This window comes from Hevea brasiliensis, chromosome 1 (assembly GCF_030052815.1).
Source record: "Hevea brasiliensis isolate MT/VB/25A 57/8 chromosome 1, ASM3005281v1, whole genome shotgun sequence".
NCBI lineage: Eukaryota > Viridiplantae > Streptophyta > Magnoliopsida > Malpighiales > Euphorbiaceae > Hevea > Hevea brasiliensis.
In genome coordinates, this window is record NC_079493.1 from 54,297,477 (window position 1) to 54,316,638 (window position 19,162).

Here is a 19,162-nt window from a genome sequence, read left to right on the forward strand (position 1 = left end):
GTCATAATTGAATTTAATTTTCCAACCAATTTTGACTAAGTTAAAAACATAATTAAAGATATAAAATAACATTGAAAAAAAAAGCTATCATCTTCTTCCCTCACCCAAAAGTGCCGAATTCCCTCCTCCCTTGGTTTCTCCATTAACAAACTTTTTAAGCTTGAAAAAAACTAGTTTTGTCCCATAAATTCTAACTCTAAACCCTAACAAACTTCTAATCTACACTAGGCAAGGAGGTTAAGGAAGAAAAGAAAGGAAGAAAAGAGAGGAAATTTAAGAGGTGGAAATCAAAGGAAGGTTAGTGTTTTAACTCTTCATTTCTTAGATTTAATTCATGTGCAGGTAGTGAAATAGCTTGTAAATTATGAGAAAATTGAAACAAATCAAAAGAAAACATGGTTGAGGGACCAAACATAAATTTTGGCCAGCCATGGTACCTTGGAGTTTTGATATGTTCAATTTAAATTAGACATGAATTTGAACATGATTAAGGTTGAATATGTGATTAGTGTAGTGCTTGGGTATGAAATAATCAATTGTATGAATTAGGGTTTTGGCACCTAGGGTTTTGGGAGGAAAAATGTAAGAATTAGCCAAATGATGTGTTTGACCTTGTTGGAGTTGAGAAATGATCATGTATGACCAATTGTGATGTGTAGGAAGTGTTGGAATTAAGTTTGAATTCGGATTGGTTATAGCCATTCTGCAGGCAGTATGGCCAAGGTCCCTTTCAGGATCAAAAATGAAAATTTACAAACCCAATTGGTGTGAGGCCAATTGGAAATGAAACTAGATACAAAATTGCATATTTTTCATTTGGGAATCATGCCCAAAAAGTGACCATAGCATAGTGAACAAATTGGCCAAATCCGGATTATGCAAAGTGACCTGTACAAAAATGACCAAATGAACAGTGGCCATAACTTGGGCTAGGCAGGTCCAAATGACCTAAAATTTTACCAGCAGAAAGGTGAGACATAGCCCTACAACTTTCATGAAGAACACAGAACAAACTATGCCCTTAACTAAGTCATTTAGCCACCCAAAGTCAGTGACCTAAAACTGCCAGAATTTGCCCAGAATTCTGGGTAAAACCAAATCCGGTCAACCATGTTCAAATGGCTATAACTTGAGCTACAAAACTCCAAATTGAGTGATTCAAAATGGGAAATAAAGTTAAGACAATAAGGAACAACTTCTATGCAGAAACTTATCCAAATTCTAATAGGAACATGACCAATGGAATAGTATAATACAAGACACCAAAACTGAAAATTTGAAATTTGTGCCTAAAAGACTTAAGATTTGAGAAATGAACCAAAACCAACAAATTAGGTAATCAAAATGTGGTATATGGGTAAAATTAGAATTCCCATACCTATTAAGCATTAGAAAGTCAACAAATTGACTTGAATAGTATCATAAATAGTAACCCCGAAATACAAATTTTAAAGAACGTCAAGTTTAGCATATTAAAGCTTGGTATAAGTAGATTTGAATTTATTTTTGGACTTATGATAAGTTGTGATACTGAAACACTGTGAAACTATGTGTTTCAGTGGAAAAGAATACTGGGAAAGAACCCGAGGCATTGAGTGAAGGCCAAGAGGCGACTCGTATAAGGTTTGTGCACAACATCAATATTCTTTAAAATTCATTTACAAAATGCATGTAATGAATTACTTATATTGCAAAATGTGCATTATGCTTTTGACTTAAATTGTTGAAAGTTTATTTGTTTGTGTTTGAAATGGTAATAAATGCTTAGTAAATTACTAAGACAGTTTTGAAACCACAATATCATGACCATATATTTGAATGCCTCACTAGTATGACCAGTGGGGGAAATCAGTTTCGAATTTTGATTCCTTCTCTGGCTGAAGTGTTGAGGAGTGTGCCAGTAGAAGAAGAAATTGAATGGATATCCATATATTTGAGCTAGCTAGCCTTGTGATGTGACTTCTCATAAGCCTCCGGCTATTGAAATGATTATTGTTTCGAATGGCATGATATAACTGTGTGTTTTTATGGAATTTGTTTTGAGACATTCGTAATGAAATTGTTTGGATTAAATGCTTATAAATTATATTTTGTATTTATTTCTCATGTTCAGTTCAATTTTTTAATAAGTATGATTTAAATTCTGCACAAAGGTTATTTTAGTATGTTGTGCACCACTAAGTCATAGTACTCAGCGATGGCTGTTATTGCTGTCACAGATATAGAGACTAGAGGAGCAGCAAAGTGAGCTGCTGAGGAATGTGGAGCCACCTTCCCAGAAGTTCTATAAGGTATATTTTATGCCCTGATTGTAATAATTATTTTGATATATGTAAATGTATGTACAAGTAGAACTGGTCATGAGCCGTAGTATAAAGTTTGTAATAATATTAGTTTGGATTTTCTAATGTAAATTCTGGATTGTTGAATGTAAATTGTCTTAACTTTAATGAAATTGGGAACGAAATTATTTTGTTTTAATTTGAATGAAATAACTTAGTATTATTTTGGATGATATTGAATTGGAAGCTCTTGATTTGAATTTTGGAATTTGAGAAATGATGTTGAAATTTGTTGTGGTGGATGTTGAAGTTGTTGAGTTGATGAGATAAATCATTGGAAGTGTTTTTTTTAAATGTTTGAAGAACTGTTTTATCAAAATACAGATGGCACTCTGTCAAAATTTTTCTAAAATTTGCCGAAAAATAAAAAGAAATAAAAATTTTAACTAGTTTTCAAACTCTAATTAAATGTTTTAATACCTATTAGAAAATGCTCACCACTTTTAAAAAAGTAAGAAAATGATTTTAAAATCCCTTGTAGGGTACTTAATGAGTTATTGGTAGGTGAAGTTAGGTGGTTCATTAGGTATTCTACGGGATATTGTTATGCCTTATAGAGGGGTAAGGTGTGACAACTGCTCAATGTCATGGTTTGATACATACAGTACATTACATTATAAATATGCACTAACGGGAGGAAATCTCCTTGTGTTATTTGTTCAGGAGGTATAATATCCTCTAATTGACTATAGAAGAAGGGAACCGTTCAGTCGATCAATCAATAGAGGCTGAGGTACAAGGGGAAGCCCCAGCCCTTGATAATGTAAGTGGATCAGCTGCACTAGCCCCTCAGTACCGCAGTTTCCTCCTCAATTTGCTTAGCAGATGGGTGCGATGTTCCAATAGATGGCTTGTAACATGCCCACTCAAGCTCCACTGTAGACACCAGTAGTACAACCATAGCCTTCAGCTAGGCAATACGACAAGCTGATTAAGTATGGGGCTACTGAGTTCAAGGGGACAGTGGATCCACTAGAGGCAAAACAATGGTTGGAAAGGATGGAAAGAGTTTTTAGGAAGCTGCACTGCACCAATGAGCTGAAGTTTGAATATTCAGTCTCACTTCTACAGGGGGATGCATATGACTGGTGGAAAACCATTCCCCACAGTTTGGTGGAACCCCTAGTGCTGACATGGGTGACTTTCTCAGAGAGTTCAGACAAAAATATGTCCCAGATGCCTATGTGGACCAGAAGCTACAGGAGTTCTTAAGCCTGAAGTAAAGGAATAAAACAATGGTAGAATATGAGAGAAACTTCTCTCGATTGAGTCATTATGCAGGAAGCCTGCTTACCACTCCTAGAGACAGATGTAAACATTTTGAGGCTGGGTTAAGGCCTAGTCTAAGAATGTAAGTTGTGGGGTTCTGACACCAGAATTTCTCAGAGCTAATATTGTAAACCCTGGAACTGGAAAGAATTGAGAATGAAGAAATAGTTGAAAAGGATACAGAAGAAAAAGAGAAAATTAGAAAGACTACTGATCAAGTTCCTGATAGTGGGTCAGGAAAGAGAAAGCACTTTAGAGGATCTAGCTGACGTGAATCGAGTAGAGATAGATCTTCTAGACAAAAACCACCCCGATCGGATCAGTAAACTCAACAGAAACCCAAAAATGTGCTGTCGAATTGACTTTGTGAAACTTGTGGTAAACCACATAGTGGGGTATGTTATAGAGCCATAGGAGCATGTTTTAATTGCGGAGAGACTGGTCATTTTGCTAAGGATTGTATAAATCCATGCCATTCTGGATCATTTACTACACCAGAGGGATCAGCCCAAGTTTCTACCCCAAAGAGTTCACCACCTAGCAGAGGTAGAGGCAGGGGTAGAGGTAGTCCATCAGGCAGCCAAGGCACAGTGAATCAGTCAGAGCAAGGCAGTGCTTTAGTCAGAGTCTACACAATAAGACAGAGAGAAGAGGTTGAGACATTTGATATTGTGGTTGGTACCTTCTCAACTTTTAATCAAGATGTGTTTGTATTGTTTGATCCGGGTTCTACCCACTCCTATGTGAGTGCTAGCATCATTGATTGCATTGTTGTTTCGTGTATAAAAATGGACTTTGAGGTGCTAGTAACAAGTCCGCTAGGACAAGAGGTTAGGGTTAATAGAATATATAGGGATTATCCTCTGGTGATCCAAGGACATACTTTTCTGTCTGATCTCACTGAAATGCCCTTTAGAGATTATGATATCATCTTGTGCATGGATTGGTTAATCAGGCATCACGCAATGATTGACTGTAGACTGAAGACAGTCACTTTTGGTCTCCCTTAATACAGTGATGTGGTAATACATGGAGAGAGGCAGCTATTTCCATCAAACATTATTTCGGCTAGACTAGCCAGAAAAATGATCAGAAAAGGGTGTGAAGCATACTTGGCACATGTGGTAGACATCCAAGTGGGAAGCCTAGCATTGAGGGACTTCCTTACAGTATATGAATTTCCAAATGTGTTTCCTGATGAATTGCCAGGATTACCTGTAGAAAGAGAAGTGCAGTTTGAGATTGATGTTATGCCTGGTGTGGATCCAATCTTCATAACACCATATAGAATGGAACCAGCAAAATTGAAGGAGTTGAAGGTACAGCTGCAAGAACTACTTGAAAAGGGCTTCATCCCCCCTAGTGTGTCACCTTAGGGAGCGCCAGTATTGTTCGTTAAGAAGAAAGATGGCACTCTCCGCTTATGTATTGACTACCAGCAGTTGAATAAGGTGACAATAAAGAACATATATCCATTGCCTCGCATTGATGATCTATTTGATCAGTTGAAGGGTGCAACTATGTTCTCCAAAATTGATTTGCGATCTGGTTATTATCAGTTGAAAGTGCAAGAGCTTAAAGTATTTGGGCACCCAGAAGGAATTGAATTTGAGACAAAGGAGATGGTTAGAACTGATTAAAGACTATGATTGTCTAATAGACTATCAGCCAGGGAAAGCAAATGTAGTAGCTGACGCATTAAGTCGCAAGACTATGGCAAGTCTAAGAGTTTCTCCTTTGTCCATGGTACATGAGTTAAAAGTACAACATGCCAGTTTAGAGATTGATGATGAGGGATAGACAGTAGTTGCATGGCATGTACAGCCAGTGTTGATTTATCATATCGGAATGGCTACTCAGAATGATGAAAAATATCGGAAGCTACTGAAAGAAGTTCATCAGAGCAAGAAACTTGAATTTTTTATGAGAAATGATGGTTTATTACTACATCAGGGTAGAATGTGCATTCTTAATGATGTGGAATTGAGACAGATCATTATGAAGGAAGTACATGAGTATCCTTTTGCTATGCATCCTGGTGGAACTAAAATGTACAGAGGGTAAAAGAGCATTACTGGTGGATGGGTATGAAAAGGGATGTAGCTGATTTTGTTTCCAAATGCCTAACTTATCAGCAAGTGAAGGTAGAACATCAAGTACTAGCTGGTTTATTACATCCATTGGCAGTACCAGAGTGGAAATGGGAACGGATAACTATGAATTTTGTTATGGGACTTTCAAGGACACAGAATAGTCATGATGCAGTATGGGTTATAGTTGACAGATTGACCAAGTCTGCTCACTTTCTGCTAGTCTGGATGGACTATAGCCTGGAAAGATTAGCCAGATTGTACATAGATGAGATTGTAAGACTGCATGGAGTGCTAGCATCGATTGTATCAGACAGAGATCCTAGGTTCACTTCTAGATTCTGGGATAGTCTTCAGAGAGCCCTAGGAACTAGATTAAACTTCAGCACAGCATTCCACCCACAGACAGATGGCCAGGTCTAAGAGGGTAATTTAGATCTTGGAGGATATGCTATGAGCTCGTGTGATTGAGTTTGAAGGTAGTTGGGATAGACACTTGCCTTTGATTGAGTTTACTTATAACAACAGCTACCAATCAAGCATTGTGATGCCTTCATATGAAGCTTTGTATGGCAGAAAGTGCAGAACTCCCCTATGTTGGGATGAAGTAGGTGAAAGAAAGATGATTGGCCTAGAAATTGTTCAGTAGACAGAGGGAAACTTCAAATTCATCAAAGATCGACTCAAGGCTGCATCAGAACATCAGAAGTCCTATATTGATATGAAGAGAAGAGTTATTGAATATGCAGTGGGTGAAAAGGTATTCCACAAAGTTTCTCCTTGGAAGAGGATTATGAGATTTGGCAGAAAGGAGAAACTGAGTCCTCGCTTTATCGAACCATATGAGGTTCTGGAAAGAGTAGGTCCTTTGGCATATCGATTGGCATTACCTCTAGAGCTAGAAAGAATACACATTGTCTTCCATGTGTCCACGTTAAGGAGGTACAGATCTGACCCATCTCATGTTCTATCAGTTGAAGAGATTGTGTAACATCCTCATTTTCATAGTCTGTACGTCCTACTATTCTGACAGCTAATGTCTACCCCGAAAAGTCAGAATGTCTAGAACTACACTGCAATGACAGTGAGAAACTATAAAATAATAAAATATGTGATGAGAAAAATTAAGGAAAAATAAAAGAGATAAAATGTGACTAAGTTAAACGAGCCAAACCCGTAGCGATGGGTGATCGCACTAGAAAGTTACGGCGAGGACCGTTGACTAGCCCTGGACCATGGGGAACTCGGGAAAATATTTTCGGGATATAATTAAAGGTCTATTGAGGTGTAATTGACATTGGAAATGTCAAAGAAAAATTAATAAGTTAGTACAAACAAAAAATAAAAATTAAAGAAATCGGCGGTATAAGGAGTAAATCGGTGTTACCGAAAAAGTCCGAATTTGACTCGAAGACCGCATTTTGGTCATTTAACCCCTAGAGTTGACTTTTGATCTCAATGTCCATTAAAAATAAGTAGTATTAACTTTTGAAAATTTCATGAAAAATGAAATTAAAAATAAAGTGCAATTAAAAGAGAAATGGGAGATTAATTTGCAAATATCAAAACTTTAAATATAATAATATTAACCTAAGTTAGTGGAGATTAGTGGGACTATAAAAAGGACACCTAAGGGCAAATTTCATCCACTTTCAATTCACTTTCTTCAATTCTTCTCCCATGGCCGAATTGGAGCTTTCAAGTTTCTTCCATGGGCATCCCACAAGCAAGCTTCATCCACCCATCTTCAAGCCATGATTCTTCAAACTTCCTTCACTAAAGTTGATCTGCACATCATGGGCAGCATTTAGGAAGCAAAAAGAAGAAGTTTTGGTGAGGTTTAGCAAGCTCCAAATAAAGTTTAGTGCTTAATCTTCCCATTTTCCTTCACTAATCCTTGTGTTGAGCTTTGGGTAAGTTGAATTACTAAGAAAAAATTAAGGAAATGATTGAGTATTGGTGAACCTTAGTTTTGGCAGCCATGAAAATACATGGTTAGTGACTTATTCTTATATTTATATGGATGGGAATTAAGGTTGATTAACTCAATGGAAGTTGTAGTAGGTTAATGTCCAAGTGTGTTTATGTTACTGCTTGAATTAAGGGTTTAATAGTGGGACTTTGATGCTTTAGTAAACTGCCATATTGGTGTTAGTAGTATGCCCTAGAGCATATCATTTAGTATGTATCTTGTACATAATTTTATTAATAAAAGGCATTTCCACTTTTCCGTTTACATAATATATTTATGTGTAATAGAAAAGGTCCATTGATATTTTGTTAGAAATATTATTCTTAAGTTGTTAAGAATATGAGTGACAATATTTCTAGCACAAAGTATCATAAATAGGTTCACAATCGAGGATACTTCATAATAAGGACATGACTTATCCAGAAAGATTGTATTCATGTTTGTTCCCAAGTTATTTATATGAGATATAAATAAGATGGAATGGTGAGTCTCATGCCATATAACAAACTTGATAGGCACTTATAAATGATAAGTAGGCCGAACCAGTGACACTTATGACAAGCACATGGAGTTTACTCTTGTCAATGTTTTGTCATAAATCATATCAGTGCATATAATCTTTAGACCTGAGATAGCACAGTTATCTTGTATATAGGTAGTTTGAGTTTGATACTGCTTTCATACTTGTACTATGTATGGGTATATGGGCATGTGTTGGCTCCTGCTAGTTATATATGGAGGTAGGTGTTGATCAAGATGGAATCTGTTCCTCTAAGTAAATAGAGTTAAAATCCTATGTTCATTTAATTATTCTTGATGTTTCAAGTTCCTGGCGAACAGATAGATTTATTCGTAAAAGAGTTTCGATGAGAAAAATCTTTTAATCAAGCTGGAATTAAAAGAGAACATAATATTCATAGCAAATGGAGTTTGACATAAACCATGACTCGGCTTGAGTTGGGATTTTGTATGAGAGAGATTCTAGTGCATGGTAACATATGATTATAGGTTCATTTAAGGTAAACCTTATTACTAATTGGGTGGCCATGGCATGCTATGCTAGGTGTTAACCATGGTCTATGAGGTTCATAAAATGATTTAGAGAAATCATTTATGGTAAGAAAGAGTTCTGATGATATTAAGAGTTGATATCATGTCTCATTGCCAATTAGTGATGAGCCTAGTAAGTCACACACATACACAAGTTATCACCTATTTAAATATGATTTAATTAATTAATTAAAGAGTTTAATTGATTAATTAAATAGATTTGGTTTGCAATTAAATTGCAAAGTCCCTAGCATGACTTGAAACCAAATCTAGATTATTGGATGTAGAGTATAAATTAAATTTATATTTAAAGTGTTTAAATATGAATTTAATTGATGAGAAATTAATTAATAGAGATTAATTAATTAATTTATATTTGATATAAATTAATTAGAAGAAGAAAATAATTATTTTGGGTTAAGAACTCAAAATTAAGACTCAGGGGCATTTTGGTCATTTCACAGTGTGACACGTGGCACCATGAGATGGTGACACGTGGCACCATGAGATGGTGACACATGGCATAACACATAAGCTTGCCAAATATTTTTAATCATGTAAGATGATTAAAATCAAGATTAAATATAGGTTTGACACTTGGCACAATGTGATTGGGTCACTTAAACCTAGAGCTAATCAAAAGGTGACATGTGGCTAGGGTTTAATGTGTTAACCTAGCTATTTAAGTGTGGTTATGAAAAGAAAACATAACCAGCAGCCTCTCCTCTCAATTGTCACGCCACTTTGAGCCTCTCCAGCTATTTCTCTTCATCTCTCATCAATTCAAAGAGATTAGCCATCAATCTCTTGAATTAAGAACACTAGAAATTGTTTCTAGTGTCCTGTTTACATCTCTAATCTCTTAAAAGGCAGAACTTGAATTTCTAATTAATAGAAAAGGCTTTAGAAGCTGTTCAAGGGCTGCCATAGGTGTTCTTGGTGTGGACAAGCTAGAGGACAACATCCGGTGTCCTCAAGACGAATCTCAAAGGCCTGGACACTGCAGCACATCAAGAGGTTAGTGTAATCGTTCTTGATTTAATCTAGGGTTCTAAAATTAATCTGATTAATTTTAAAATCTTAAATGGCAAATACAGATCCAAAAACATATTAAAAGAGTTTTAATATGTTGTTTATCATTGAAATCAAATAGATAAAAATAAATCTTGCATGGTGCATGTGACCCTAGGTGAAAATTTTTGAATTCAATGGTATAATCTTGTGTTTTTCACGCTTCCGTTCCTACAATTGGGTGGGCTTAAATACCATGAATTTGTGTATGAGTTTATGAAATTTATCAATCAAATATGATGGCATTGAATGGTGGGCAGTTTGTGTAATTGCCATGGAAGTGTATTTGTGATATATGTGTTGTTGTACATTGAATTTGGGTTGAAGTAAATGTTAAATATTAATGGTGTTTTGTGTGCATTGAGCACTTCAGTGTTCTACCCAAAATGCTTGCTGGAATGGTATACAATATATATAGAAGTGCCATGATTAAATGTTGAAGTATTGGGAGGAGGAGGATTGTCAAAATTGGAAGTGTGATGTTCAAATGCAGGTTGTGTATGTTGGTAGCACTTAAATTAGGTCATAAGTGCAAAACTGTGAATCCAATTGGTATGAAGCAAATGGGGGATGAAACTAGACACCAAATAGGCCAACTTTCATGTAGAAATGTTTCCAAAATTCTGCCTAAAAACTGACCTTAAAAATGACCAAATCCGGAATGGCAACCTTGCAAACCCAGATATTTGATCATATAAACAGTAGTCATTAGGATTACCATAACTCACTCAAAACAGGTCCAATTGATCTGAATTTTTTACCATGGATAGCTTAGACATAGAGCTACAATTCTTATGCAGACACCAAAGCCCAGAAATGACAAGAATCAAGTCAAATAGCTTGCACAATTTCAGCTACCTAAACTGCCAAAACTAAATGTGACCTAAAATTGATCAAATTTTGCACTAAAGGTGCAATCAGTCCAGCTTTAGTAAATTGACCATATCTTCGTCTATATAACTCAGAATGACCTGAAATTTTACCCAGAGTGCAATAAGACATAGAGCTACAATTCTTATGAAGACACCAAAGCCCATAAATGGCAAGAACCATGTCAAATAGCTTGCACAAATTCGGGTACCAAAACTGCCAGAACTAAATGTGACCTAAAATTGACCAAATTTTGCACTAAAGGTGCAATCTGTCCAGCTTTAGTAAATTGACCATATCTTGGCCTATACAACTCAAAATGACCTGAAATTTTTCCCAGAGTGCAATAAGACATAGAGCTACAATTTTGCTTCTTTGACCAGAAGCTAAAGACCAAGATAAATAGGACTTTAAGCCAAATTAATCTAGCACACAAAAATTGAGAATTTGACATTTACATACAATGATGCTTGAGGTAATTTGGCAATGAATGCCAACTTGTAAAAAGGGTAAATTGCATTATATTGACAGCATATTGAATTGTAAATTGTGACGTGTTGATACTAGAATCAACTTATCCATGATGTATGAAAAGGTCAATATTTTCATTGACCAATGAATTGTATAATAACCAGTAAACCCTAAAAATAAAGAAATAAATATTTAATCTTGTAATATGCCCTAGTTTGCCTAGTTGACTAGTTTGGATAGGTTGGCATGCCAATAGGATTCTGACAGCTGTTCTGTAAATGGCTTTACGTCATATTGTGTTTTATGGTTTATTACGCCATACTATGATTTTAATAGCCTATGGCTATACAGATTGTGTTATTATACTTGGCTTAATGCCTGATTGATTATATGGCTTTTTAGCCACACTGTTTGCACATTGGGAGACACTTTGTGACCGATGGTGTGACGGCCTGAAGTACTAGGTACCCAGTACTAGTATATCCATTTATCTAGTCTAGTCAGTGTATAGGCTACACGGGCAGTGAATTAAAATATTATTAAATTCAGGCAGTTAAGTTAAGTTAAGTATACGAAAATTTCAATATAATTAAATTAAGTATTGAATGAAGTGAGTAAAAGAGATTAGCAATAAAAACATAATAAAAATATAATTTGCTGAACTATAGAGACTTTAAATACAATACAGTTAGAATAATTTGTATACTAGGTAGTATTACTGAAAGGTTATAAACTTAGCACTTCCAAAGAGGGACAAACTAGTATATAAGATAGTTGATGCTAGAAATACCATACTAAATTAAATTGATTCCTGAGTATTCGGAATATGACTTATTTCTTTCTTTATTTGTATATATTATTTCTTGTTGTACTATTTCACCACTAAGCAGAAATGCTTAGCGCGATAGAATTGCTTCCTCGCGCAGATACTGAAGGTAAAACCAGTAAACTATTGACTGAGATTTTTGGAGTCCAGATCTGCAGAAGTATCAGAAGAGTACAAGGTTGTCACCTCCTCAGCAATGCATGTAGATAGGGCTCATTTTAAGTATATTTTCTAATCTGTACATTATAATTACTGCTTACATTGTAATGTGAATTAGTAACTGTAATTTCATTTGTCTATCCTGTCCTTGATAAATTTATGTACTTAATTGGCAAATTTGTACAAGTTAATGAAATATAAGAATTCTGATATTTGAGTTGAATATCTAATCATAATGATTCTGAATGAGATTGAGTTTGAGAAATTTTGAGACTGAATCTGAATTTGAGAAACTGTTGAGAATGCTTTGAGATAATCTGAGTTATGAATTTGAGCAAATATTGAAATTGTTTTTGGTAGGTTCAGAAGAACTGTTAGTCCAAATTACAGCTGGCACTCTGCTGGATTATCGTTAAAATTTTTGAAATTTCCAAATTAGTTAGATTTTGATAAAAGTAAAAATAGCCTAAACCTTAAATAAAGTTTTTTAATAAATAAATTAACAACTGTAATAAAATCATATAAGATCAGGTGCTTCGGCATGCCATGTAGCACGCCTTGCTCGACTACACTGTAGTCGAGTGAGGGGTGTTACAGATTGAGGTAAATCCAGACCTTTCATGTGAAGAAGAACCTATAGAGATTCTGGCATATGAGGTGAAGCAGCTGAGAAATAAGTAGATACTACTGGTTAAAGTGCTGTGGAACCATCAGTTTGGCCAGGAAGCTACTTAGGAACTTGAAGATGACATGAGGAGATAGTACCCACAGCTGTTCAGAGACTAAAACCAGGTAAAATTTTGGGACGAAATTTATTTTAAGGGGGAGAGAATTGTAACACCCCCATATTCGGTAGTGCGTTCTACTGTTCTGGTGACTAGTGTTTGTCCGGACAACTAGAATGCCTGGAATTATACTTAAATATTAGTGAGGAGATATGAAATAAAGAAATACAATAGAGGAAAATACAAGAAAAACAACAGAAAAATGATAGCAATGAAATTTAACTAAGTTAAACGAGCCAAAAACCGCAGCGATGGGTGACCGCACAGGGAAGTTGCGGCATAGACCGTTGACTAGCCCTGGACCGTAGGGAACCCTGGGAAATATTTTTAAGACTTAAATAAAAATCTATTGAAGTATAAATGACATTAGAAATGTCAAAGAAAAATTAATTAATTAATTAGTACAAAGAAAAATGAAAAATCGAGAAACCGACAAAAATTAGTGTTACCAAAAAATTGGGAGTACAACCTGAATAGGAGCTTTTTGGTCAATTGACACCCGAGTTGCCTTTTGACCTAAATGTCCATTAAAAATAAATGATATTAAACTTTGAAAATGTCATAAAAAAAATTGTGGTACATTATAGGAATAGTAAAAGAATTGAGGTAAAATGTGTGAATTATAAAACTTTGATTTATTAAATCTTAAAGCTAAGTTAGTGCTCCACTAAGGGGAATTAATGTACATTAAAATACAACATTTGGGATAGCAGATATCATCATCTTCAACCTCTCACCATTCAGCCAAAACTAATCCTCCATGGAAGCTCCATAACCAAACCTCACGCAAGCCATATGCACTCCCATTCCAAGCTTCATTTCACCATAGTTCCTTCACTAAAAGTGATCACCACACCTTGGGCAGCATTTAGGGAGCAAGAAAGATAGGTTTTGATGAGTTTTTAACAAGCTTCAAATTGAGTAAGTGCTCATTTCCTCTCCCTTTCTTCATTAAAGTTTGTATGGGTGTTGTGGTGAGTTGATTTATGGAAGAAATGTTGAGGTTTGATGAGTTAAGGTGATGTTCCATTTTCGGTAGCCATGGAAGTTCAAAATGTTTAGCTTGTTTTCACATGTAAATGGTGATTTGAGGGGTTGAATTAAGTGCTTAAATGTATACGAGTGATTTACCATGTATATAGTTTGAATTGTAAGTTTGAAAATTAAAAATGGAAGCTTGGTGCTCATGTGCAACTTGGGTAGCCTCATGATGAAGATTGGAAGTGTTTAAATTCATATAAAGGTTGTGGAATTATGGCACTAAAAGTGGCAACATATGTATATGATTTAGTAGAGAATAAATATGTAATTTGTTGATGTTAGTTATGTGTAATGGTTAGGAGTATTATGTGTAAATGTTATGATAAATGGACTTTGTAATTTAGGACTTGTATTTGGTGTATTTAATGTCATTGTATTCTGCCCAAAGTGACTATAATGTGAAGTGATAAATGGTTGTGGTATGATACAAATGCAGAATTTGGTTTGAGAATGAAGTTATAGCTAGTTGAATATGTGATTGGTTTGGTGCTTTAAAAATGTGTTAAGGGCAGTATGTGTTTTAGGCTATAAATGGAATTGTGTGACTCTAATTGGTATGAGACTAGTTGGAAGTGAAACTAAGCACAAAATGAGAAAACTTTCATGAAGAAAGCCTACCAAAATTCTGTCCGAAAAGTGACATGAAAACTGACCAAATTCGGATTAGTGACATTGGAAACCTGAAAATTGACCATTTGAAGCCATAACTCACTCAAAACAGGTCTAAATGACCTGAAATTTATATGGTTGGAAAGCTTAGATATAGGGCTACATCTTTTGCACAGATCACAAAACTCAAAAATGACCATAAGCAAGTCAAAATGCTTGCGCAAATTTGGGTATAAAAACTGCCAGAATCGGAAATGACCTAAAAATGACCTAAGTTTGTCATTTTAGTACAATCTGTCCAGCAATAGTAAAATGACCATAACTTGATCTAGTAAACTCCAAATGACCTAAAATTTGTGGCAAAAGTTCAATAAGACATAGACCTACAAGTTTGTAATTCTGACCAGAACCCAAAAATCGAGGGAACTATGTCATCCTGCTAGGTCAAAACAGCATACCCAAATCCGATATATTGCAATAAAATGCAATACACTTGAAAATGAAATTGGTAACATATACCAACACTAAAGGACTATAAAATGTGACATATTGATAACATTAAAATTTATTCCCCCAGAGTGCATCAAAGGTCAACATTATAGGTTGACTAATGAAAGTAATAGTATTAAATAAATTTAATTATTGAACCTTATTATTAGAAACAATTTAACTTAGTACTGAAACACTTTAAATTGTGTGTTTCAATTAGCAAAGACTCAGGGAAGGGGAAAGAACTACTAAGTCAAGGCCAAGAGGCTACTCATCAGGGGTTTGTGCACAACAGTTATTTCTTTTGAATTTTCAATTGAAATAAATTATGACAATTTGTATGTTATTATTTAAATTGTGGAAAATTGTTTGAACGAAATTTGATGGATACTTATTGCTCAAAAAATATTGAAAATGGTTTGAAACCACAGCTATTATGTATATTTGTTTGAATTCCTTGCTAGCTTGTCTAGTGGGATGAATTGACTTTGAGTTCCCTCTCTAGCTGAAATATTGAGGTGTGTGCCAGTTGAGGATGAATAGGATGAGTACTCATATAATTGCTAGCCAGTTATGTTATTCCTCATTAGCCATTGGCTTTTAGGACGAATTGGACTTTGGAATCATGATTAACCTGTGTGTGTGCTTTGTTGATATTCATTGAGACATTGTGAAATGAAGTTTAAATTCTTTATGACATTCTCTATCTTTTGAATTTAACTATGATTTTAAGTATCCACAGTTTATATGATTTATAGTTTATGGTTTTAAATTGCATTTTCTTAATGTTGTGCACCACTAAAACATTGGCTCAGCGATAGCTTTTTCATTGCTGTCGCAGGTAGACAGATAGACAGAGCAGCAAAGTAGGTTGCTTGTGCTACATTTTGGGATTCTGAAGGGTATATTGAGTATACCATCTTTTTGTAATTTTTATTGTCATCTATATGCACTGTATGTATATATTGTACTTGGTCTTGAGTAGTTGTAAACTAAGGTTGTAATATATTTATTTCTTATCTCAGCTTATGGAACTACTAGAAATTGATGTTGAATTCAGTTTGACAAATGTTAAGAAATTGATTTGTGTTGAGCCATATTGGAGTTTGGGATTGAACAAATATATTAGAAGTGCTTTTTATAGGTTTTTGAAGAACTGTTTTGCTCCAAATACAGACGGCACTCTTCCGAAATTTTTATAAAAATTATTGATATTTCAGATTTGTTATTTGGTTTCACTTCAGTTAAAAAAAAAAAAAAATTTGCACCTGTCAAAAGTGCTCACCACTGTAAAAAGAAATAAGAAAAGGTTTAAAATCCCTTGTAGTGTATTTAATGGGTTATCAGTAGACGAAGTTTGGTAATTCATTAGGTATACTACGGGATCATGTTATGCCTTATGGACGGGTAAGGTGTGACATGTATGAAGGAGCCTTATTTATTTTTATGCCTTACAACACCTGGACCACAAAATCCCAAGCAACGGTTAGATGTCTATTTGTAGCCATTAATTGCTAAACTAACTCAGTTACGGGAACTGGGTGTGTAGACGTATGATGTATCTAAGAATCATAATTTCCAAATGAGAGCTGCTCTAATGTGGACAATTAGTGATTTCCCTGCTTATTCAATATTGTCTGGGTGGAGCACCGTAGGGAGATTAGCGTGCTCCTATTATATGGATCATTCAGATGCATTTTCACTGAGTCATGGAGAGAAAATTAGTTTGTTTGACAACACCATAAGTTTCTTTTAGATAACCATCCATTTAAATGGAACAAGGTAAATTTCCTTAAAGGAATAGTATGCATGTCTGAGTCTCCTCTAATTCTAAGTAGTGAAGACATTTTTTAGTTGATAGAGGATATAGGGTTGAGGAGAGTAACAGATATTGATTGTGAAGCAATTAATTCTATCATAAACAAAAACATAGGTTGGCAAAAAAGAGCATATTTTGGGATTTACCATACTAGTCTTCTAATCTCATTCGACATAACTTAGATGTCACGCACATAAAGAAAAATGTCTTTGAGAATACTTTCAACACAGTGATGAATATAGAACGGAAATTGAAGGATAACGCAAAAGCTAGGGAATATATGGCACATTTATGTTGTAAAAAAGAATTAGAAAGAAATTTCCAAACGGGTAAATATCCTAAGGCTTGTTATGTTCTTAATAAATAACAGAAGCATGTTTTATGTGAATGGGTTAAAAATCTTAAGTTTCCAGATGGGTATGTGCCCAAGCTAGGAAGGTGTGTTGATATGCAGAAGTACAAGCTTTTCAGCATGAAGAGCCATGATTTTCATGAATTTATGCAGAGGTTATTACCTATTGCATTTTGTGAGCTCCTTCCGAATATAGTTTAGCAAGCATTAGCTGAGTTGAGCTTGTATTTCATACATCCTACTTCTACAAATATTAAGGTTCAAGATATGGAGTGTCTGAAAGTAGAAGTTTCCATTATTATTTGCAAATTGGAGTGCATATTTCCTCCTGCCTTTTTAGACTCAATGGAACATCTTCCCATCCACTTGCCATATGAAGCAAAAATTGCATGCCCGATACAATGTTGATGGATGTATCCTTTTTAGAGGTAATAGATACTTCTTATTTTTCTTTAAATATTATGAAATGTATCACAAACTTTTTGTAACCCATTTGCCTTTTTTTTTAAAAAAAATTTTTAGATTTCTCTGCCACCTGAAGCAAAATGTAAAGAACAAAGCAAAAGTAGAATGTTCAATAAGTAATGTGTACTTAGTTGAAGAAGCATTTAATTTTTGTGCTCATCACTTTGAACCTCATGTAATAATGTAGGATCGATAAGTACCCCATAATGATGATGGTGGGGATGATGCTGATATCAAAGGAAATTTATTAAATTTCAAGTATCCCTGTTGATTGTATGATAGAGTGAAAATGAGGGTGTTGGCTGATGATGAATATAAGGCTGCCTAAGTATATGTCCTACTAAATTGCCCTGAAATTAACACATATGCGAAGTAAGTTTATCAACTACCCAAAATTTAACTTAAATTTCTAGAAGTCATTGTGAATTTTCCTTTCCCTCTAAGAATCACTCAATTTAATTGTATATGTAGTTTGTTCCTAACTGAAATGTGATAGACGTCACATAATACCAGTGATGCAGAAGTTGATGAAGCACTAGAAAAAAGATTTGCAAATTGTTTCAAATGTTATGTAAGTATCCATGTAACACTCTCATTGTAGCAATTCCGTACATTCTACTGTTCCGGTGACCAGTGTCAGTCCGGACAGTTAGAACATCTAGAAAAATATTTAGACTAGAGTGAGGAGTCATAAATAAATAACTCAAGTTAAATGAGCCGGTGCCCTAGCGATAGGTAACCCAGTGGAAAGTTGTTGTTTTCACAAATAGAAGCCCTAAACTCAGGGAAAAATTCATGAAATAATTTTTGGGACTCCAAAGAAGAGTCATTGAGGTTTTTATGGCATTAGAATGCCAAGAAAAGGCTTAGAAAATTTTTTCGATTAGTACAGACGATTTTGGCTCAATAAGCCAAATGGAGAGCATTTTGGTCATTTCGTCCTCAGAGATGATTTTTGGCCAACTTTTCCAGTTAAATAAATAATTTACATGACATAGAATGTGAATAAATATTGCTAAAACTTGAATAAAAAATGGGTAATAAAGAAAAGAAAAGAAAATGAAAGAAAATTGGAAATATGACATCACATGATGTCATTAGTGAGCTCTATAACACAATTAAAAGTCATTAAAAAGGGGAAAAATGGGTTCAGAGATGATTTTTAGCAAACTTGTCCAGTTAAATAAATAATTTACATGACATAAAATGTGAATAAATATTGCTAAAACATGAATTGAAAAAGGGTAGTAAAGAAAAAAAAAGAAAATGAAAGAAAATTGGAAATATTACATCACATGATGTCATTAGTGAGCTCTCCACCAATCACCATTTAATAACACAATTAAAAGTCATTAAAAAGGGAAAAAATGGGTTAAAAATAAAACAATTTTCCGGTCTTTTCTCTCCAAAAATAGCCAGCCCTCTCCTTCTCTCTCTCAACCTCCATTAAAGCTCCCTTGTGAGCTTGATTTCCCCCACCAT